General features: G+C 39.3%; 1 pseudogene; it reads right to left on the bottom strand.

The window, feature by feature from the left end:
- Positions 1 to 603: 603 nt before the first annotated feature.
- LOC137032797 (indolethylamine N-methyltransferase-like) lies at positions 604 to 2,495 on the bottom strand (annotated as a pseudogene).
- Positions 2,496 to 6,459: the final 3,964 nt, after the last annotated feature.

Genomic DNA, 6,459 nt, shown 5'->3' with positions numbered 1-6,459 from the left:
ACTTATGTCTCTGACATTGTCTGCTGTATGTGTGGGTGTGGAGCAAGTTTAGAGTAGTGAAGTGGAAAGTTGTTGTCTATGCGCAAGTGAAATTCTGCGTCTTATTATTATTGTTTTTTTTTACAATACCGTAAATAAGCAAATGTACACGATATGATAATCGTACGTGTTCATACCGTGATATATCGTCATACCGGTATATCGTTACAACCCTAGCTGTAATGCCAGGCTTTGTGGCAGGCTGTTCATAATATTGTCAAAGAATTGCCTGTTTATTTGGCAATTTAAAATGGTTCATAATCAAGACTGGAATGCTTGGATTAATTCTCTAATATTCCTTAAAGACAAAGCTCCCTTTGTCTTTAGGCTAAAGTGTATTATGAAAAGAACATAAATCATGCAATTGATTTCACAGTAATGTTTATTTTATTAATAAACAAAAGCCATAATTAAAAAAGTATTGTGGTAGATTTTCCCCTACACACCTGATTTACTTGGTGTCCCTGACACCTACAAGAATGATCCTCAGGTGACCCACTCTGCCCACAAAGGTTGCCTAAGTGTAACTACTGCTCTGACCACATGTGATGCCTAGGAGTTGTGCTATAGTTACCTGACTGCAATCAGAACCCCACCTAAGAGTCTCACTCTGAGTCAAATGATGTCTTGTCCCCTACAACACTGAAACTGGGAAATACTGTAGATATCAAGTGTCTTAAGTTGCAGCGCTGCACAAAAGCAGAGACTCCAGTTGTTGTCCTTGTATGCTTTAATCATCAGTTCTCATCAATCTCAGAGAATCCCTCTTCTCCATGAAAAAAAGAGGTTTTATAGGATTTCAGGTACATCACACAGTCAGTATAACATGATCTATTACTCATAATCATCGATCTTAATATATTGGTTCAGATTTGAGAAAAACAACATTGTTCCTCTACCGTGCTAACTGGCAGAGTAAATTTAAATTTGAACAACTGAATCACAGAATCATCAAAAATCTCCAGATTACTAGTTCACGGACTACTTAATAGGTCAAAAAAATGTTTTATAGACTTCTTATATCTAGAAGGATACTAGCCAGCACAGCAAAATTTTTCCACTTGTTACAACACACAGTCCTGTGACTATTTCTCTATTTTAAATTTAGCTTGATAGGCCTGTAGGAGAAATGTTACTTCATAATTAGTTAGTTTAAAAATTCCATCACCGTATACAGTGTGGTATGGTTTTAAGAGTTATGCATTCCATATTCATCTAAAATCTTGTGCCATTTATTAGTAAACAAGAAAAAAAATCATAGGCTATGAAAAAATATTGATTTAGGCGTGCTCAAGATTTAAATGCAACTGATTTTGCTGTATATAAATTCCTCTTTTTGGTCTGTCAGTCAGAAGGTTTTCTCGCCAGAAGAAAAACAGCCTCAAAGTCAGACACGGATTTATTCCTCTGGTCATCTGCAGGCAGTATATTAAACTCGTGGATAGAGAGGCCTAAACCTCTGAGCGCTTCCTCAATGTCGTACCGATTCAGTTTTAGACAAGAAAAGGGCTGTTCATCCACCTTGTAGAAGGTCTCACCCAGAACACCTACCATGACCAAAAGTCCACCAGGACGCAGGAGCTTGGTCAGCCCATGTAAAGCGCGACGGTATGTCAATATCTTTACACGCTGCTTCCAGGCACAGAGATGTAATGACGCAGTCAGCTGGTTCCAATGTGTGCGGATAGAATGGATTCTCCAACCGGACATCACATTTTAAAACATTTTTGACTCGTTGCTTCAGCGAAGCCTCCAAATCAGACGGGCTGAACAGTTCAAAGATGAGTTAAAAGCGACATAAATAAATAATAAAAAAAAAAAAGAGTATGGTAAGTAAGTATTATGTGTAAATATATGAGAATTTTCCTCTGTTAGGCAATTAAACTTGAAAGCGAGTTTTCAAAAATAAAAAAATAAATAAAAAGCAACAACCAAAGCTGCCCTTGAAAAAACACCCAATTAATATACATATAGGCTATTAACATTACCTTTTCCCATCAAGTTCACAAACGCGCTGCAAAAAAGGTTTGCAATCTAAACAGCCTTGGTTTTTCAACCATTTTTCAAGTTCTCTACGATTGTTATCAGCGAAATCAGACAGCACAATTTCGTCATAATATTCGAATGCGCTTAAGACGCTGTGGATAGATGGTCCGCTGCCAACATCAATCAGCCTCTGACCTCTGTGTTCTCCTTTAAAACAGACATTTGAGTCAAACTTATTTAGAAAAAAAAAAATTAAACATTTAGATCTAGCTATTAGATTGACTGGGGTTACTTACCCGTTGAGAAAACTCGGCTAAGGCATCTTAAAATGAAATTAAGGAAATCTTTCTCGTCAGAGTGACCGTGAGGGCAGGAATAGAAATTCTTAGCATATGCACGCGAATCAAAATGCTCCTGATAGAACTCCCCCTCAGTAAAGTTCATGCATTCACTCATGGTTACAACACGTATGTGACGACGTATGTGTAGTTGTTTTTAAAGAGCAAACTGCCCTGTCCTTCGTAGCATACTGGACGGAAGAACAGTAAACAGAAAAGGCAGAAATGGGTTGTCATTGTCCCTTTCCAGACTTGCGCACCTGACGCGAGTAAGGAAGCTACAGGCCCGGAGACCCAAGACCTTTTTCACAAGAATCGGAAATCACGTGACGCAGGGTAAAGTTAGTTCCGCTATGCGTCTACGGCTATTACATTGATATGCTCTTTTCTCAAATATCGCTTCTTACCTTTTCTGTTTTGTCTGTTTTCCAAATAGCTTTTGTATAATCTACAAATAAATTATTTTCTACTTGTTTGTAGCTTATACAGCCACTCAGACCGTTGATCGAATTTACCGGACGATGGATTTATATCACCAGCTGTCATACAGCAAAGGCTACGCAGCTACGCATTCAGCAATTTCCCAGATCGTATTACGTACTACGAACATTTATATAATTTAGTAATTAAAAAAATTAACTCCCAATATATACTTTAATGTGGGATATAAAGTCGTGAGATACATAATATTGTCGTGAGTTTAATAGCTACGTTTTAAAAAATATATAGCATGTCTCATATGGCATCACATCCCACATTCAAGCATATCTCATAGGAGGGCCATATTAACATTCAAGTGCAAGAAAGCGCAACATTTCAGAAAATGTACTTTCCTTTGCATTATTTCTCATTTACTTTCATTAGGCCTACTAAAATGTTTTTATACCTATACTTGTCACGGTTGTGGATCCGCTGTCTCACTCTGTTGTCTGTGTAGTGTACGTTGTGCTGTCACGTTAATTGTTTCTTGTGGGCGTCGCCGCTGATTGTCTTATCAGCGGCAGCTGTTTCTAATCTCTGCCAGCCTATTTAATGCCTTGTCTTTCGTTTCATGTTTGTCAGATCGTTGTTGGAGTTCCCTGTTTTGTTCCTCGTTCCTCGTGTGTGCATTCGTTGGAGTTCTTCGTATCAGTGTTCCCGGTCTTGTGTTCCTCGTTGGATGTTCATGACAACAGATCACCTGGACTCCTACACGATCACCTCTCACCCGGACTACAGCTCGATTTTCATCATCTCCACGTCACGGCTCATCAAAGTCCCTGTGTCACCGCTCTCCTGCTTGTGTTACATGTTTCTCTGACTTTCTGGAGTGAAGCTCAATAAATGAGATATTACCACTTGCATCTATCCTTATTTCCCGTGACAATACTATAAATATTTTATTTACCATACTAAATGTAAACAGCAGTGTCTCTGTCATTGTTACAGAGTGTAATATAATTATATAATACTACTAATATAATACTACTAATATAGCCTACTAATATAATACTATTAATTGCAATAGTTTACTATAATACTATTAATTTAATAATTTAGGAACAAAACCAGCAAAACTTGTGGTGTGGAGGGGTCAGAAATAAACAAAAAACTGGAGCTATATATATCAACTTTATTTTGCCAAAAAATAAAAAGCTCTCATTGTTACATACATTATTAGTTTTTAACATTTAGTGGAAGTATTTTCCCTTACTTTATGTTAGCTTAAATAACATTAAAATCTTGCACTGAACAACACTGTACTGAACAAATACAATCCCTGAATACATTTGTACACTCTTCTGTTTCTTGACAGACACCTGACAGCGCATTTGTCCAAGATGCCGTTTGAGCATCGGTTACGTTTAATGGTTGCATCGGACGCGTTTCGGTGGTTTAAATCGACGCTCGTGACTTAAAGTCGAGTGCTTTTACTGTGATTTAGACAAGCGCGCTCATAATAGAAGCGACGCGGTTGAGAGTGCGGCTCGTGGTTGCATAGCAACGACAGACGCCACTGGAGCAAAAGCGCATTGGAAAGGAGAACGGCGCGACGCCGCTTATGTGACGCAATATGTGAATGCCCCCATAGAGCGGCGACTTTTTCTTTGCATATCAGTCAGGTAGCAACTAGGGAATAATAATAATTTAGCGGGTTTTATTTTTGCCGGGTAGAGGGGAGGGCGGGCCGGCAATTTGAGATCACTGCCAGAAGTGATAATAAAATAAAACACAAGTTTCAGAATAACTCGCGGGCCGCACTAACACTAAACTTTGATGTCAGGTGGGGGGCCACAATATATCATCCCGCGGGCCGCGAGTTTGAGACCCCTGATCTAGATAGATAGCTCCTTTTCTTGCTAACGTGGTCACGTCGAGCTAGGCGGGCGTGGTTTCAGCAACCAATCACATCAGCTCAAACCACCTCCCCGCCTCTTTGCCCATTTTCAGTTATCCGGGAGTGACGTGCGGTGACGCGTAGCTAAGATGGCCGCGTCCTCATTTTCGCTTCAAAACTGCTGTTCAGAACTCTATGGGTGACGTCACGGACGCTACGTCCATATTTTTTTACAGTCTATGTGAGAGACCCGCTGTTTTGTATGGCATTCAGCTGTACATGTTTGAACCGGAATCAGACCCAGATGATGAAGAGACTCCGGCAGAAGAAACACAATTGAGTATGGAGCAGGACGTCTCTGAATGGTTATTTGATACATTTATGTACTTATAGAGTTTTAATCGCGTCCCCTTTGCAATTATGGATGTGCAACACACACACACACACACACACACACACTGGGAACGTTCGCGCAATTTTTTGAAACTACAAACACAAATACTGTGATAACGTTTGCTAAGTACAAACGAAATTATATTTATGCAAGGGAACGGTTGGTTCATGTTTAAAATTCATGACCCCCCCCCCCCCCCCCCCCCTATCTGAGTGCTGTCCCCCCAAAAAATATAATTAAAAACCACTCTAAGTATTGTAAATAAATGATATATCCTTAAAATAATTGTGTAAGAAGTAAAGCAATACAAACGCAAAGGCGTTTTAAGTTTAGAAACATTTTGAGCCTCACAGTGGTTTGGTCCACCGCGCACGTCACACTCGTGCGTGTAGAAATCAGAAATCCGGCGGCGCCGGCGGGAGAGAAGACAGACGGTAGTTGAGAGGAGCTCTAGTAAGTAGGCTGTTTAGGCTATTTTATTCAAAAACATCGGATGACGTGGTTATTTTTGCTTTAATGCTGCCGACGCTGAGTAATTAGTCATAACAAAAAAAAAAGCAAGATGATAACATCCCAGCTAACACACGACGTAACAGTTACGTAATGTATTCGTACTTTTTGGTAATGTCATGACTTACTAACTGACAACGTAACTACGACGTCGCATGCCAGTAATTTCATTACCTTCAGATTACCATCTCACAACGTCGTCAGTACGTTCTCCTAACGTTATAAGATTACCAAGAACGTTCCAGATACGTCCTCTATTCGTAATATATTGGTAATTCCATGACTTACTAGTAACGTAACTACAACGTTGTATGCCCGTAATAATATTACCATCAAATTACCATATCACAACGTCGTCAGTACGTTCTCCTAACGTTACAAGATTACCAAGGACGTTCCAGATACGTCCTCTATTCGTAATATAATGGTCATTCCATGACTTACTGGCAACGTAACAGCAACGTCATGTGCTCGTAATTTCATTACCATCATTTACACATTCTTTATATGTTATTATTACCAGAATTTGCAATATAAAACGTGTAACTAAATGTCAGACACAAGACTGAAATGTCCCTTAAGAAAAACAAAAAGTTTCTTTTCACCAAATCAGAGTATGGATGACTGCTTTTTATATATAGTGACGTGACATACAGCGCGCGCCTCCACAAATGGAGTGCGCGCGTGCCCACAGTATGTTGATAAGAGTGTAAAGTTAATTTTTCTGAGAGAAGAATTTATTTTTCCGAGGTGACAACGAATACATGGCTTTTATAAAAATGTATAAAGTTAACTTTGGAAAGACGCAAAACCTTTTTTTATTGTTATGTTTACGTTAGTGCAGGTGGCCGTTAGAGTTGCCATGGCAACCGGGA

The sequence above is a fragment of the Chanodichthys erythropterus genome, chromosome 12 (genome assembly GCF_024489055.1).
Source record: "Chanodichthys erythropterus isolate Z2021 chromosome 12, ASM2448905v1, whole genome shotgun sequence".
In the NCBI taxonomy this organism is placed as follows: domain Eukaryota; kingdom Metazoa; phylum Chordata; class Actinopteri; order Cypriniformes; family Xenocyprididae; genus Chanodichthys; species Chanodichthys erythropterus.
Note: the sequence above shows the minus strand (reverse complement) of the source record. Positions and strands in the feature narration are given on the sequence as shown.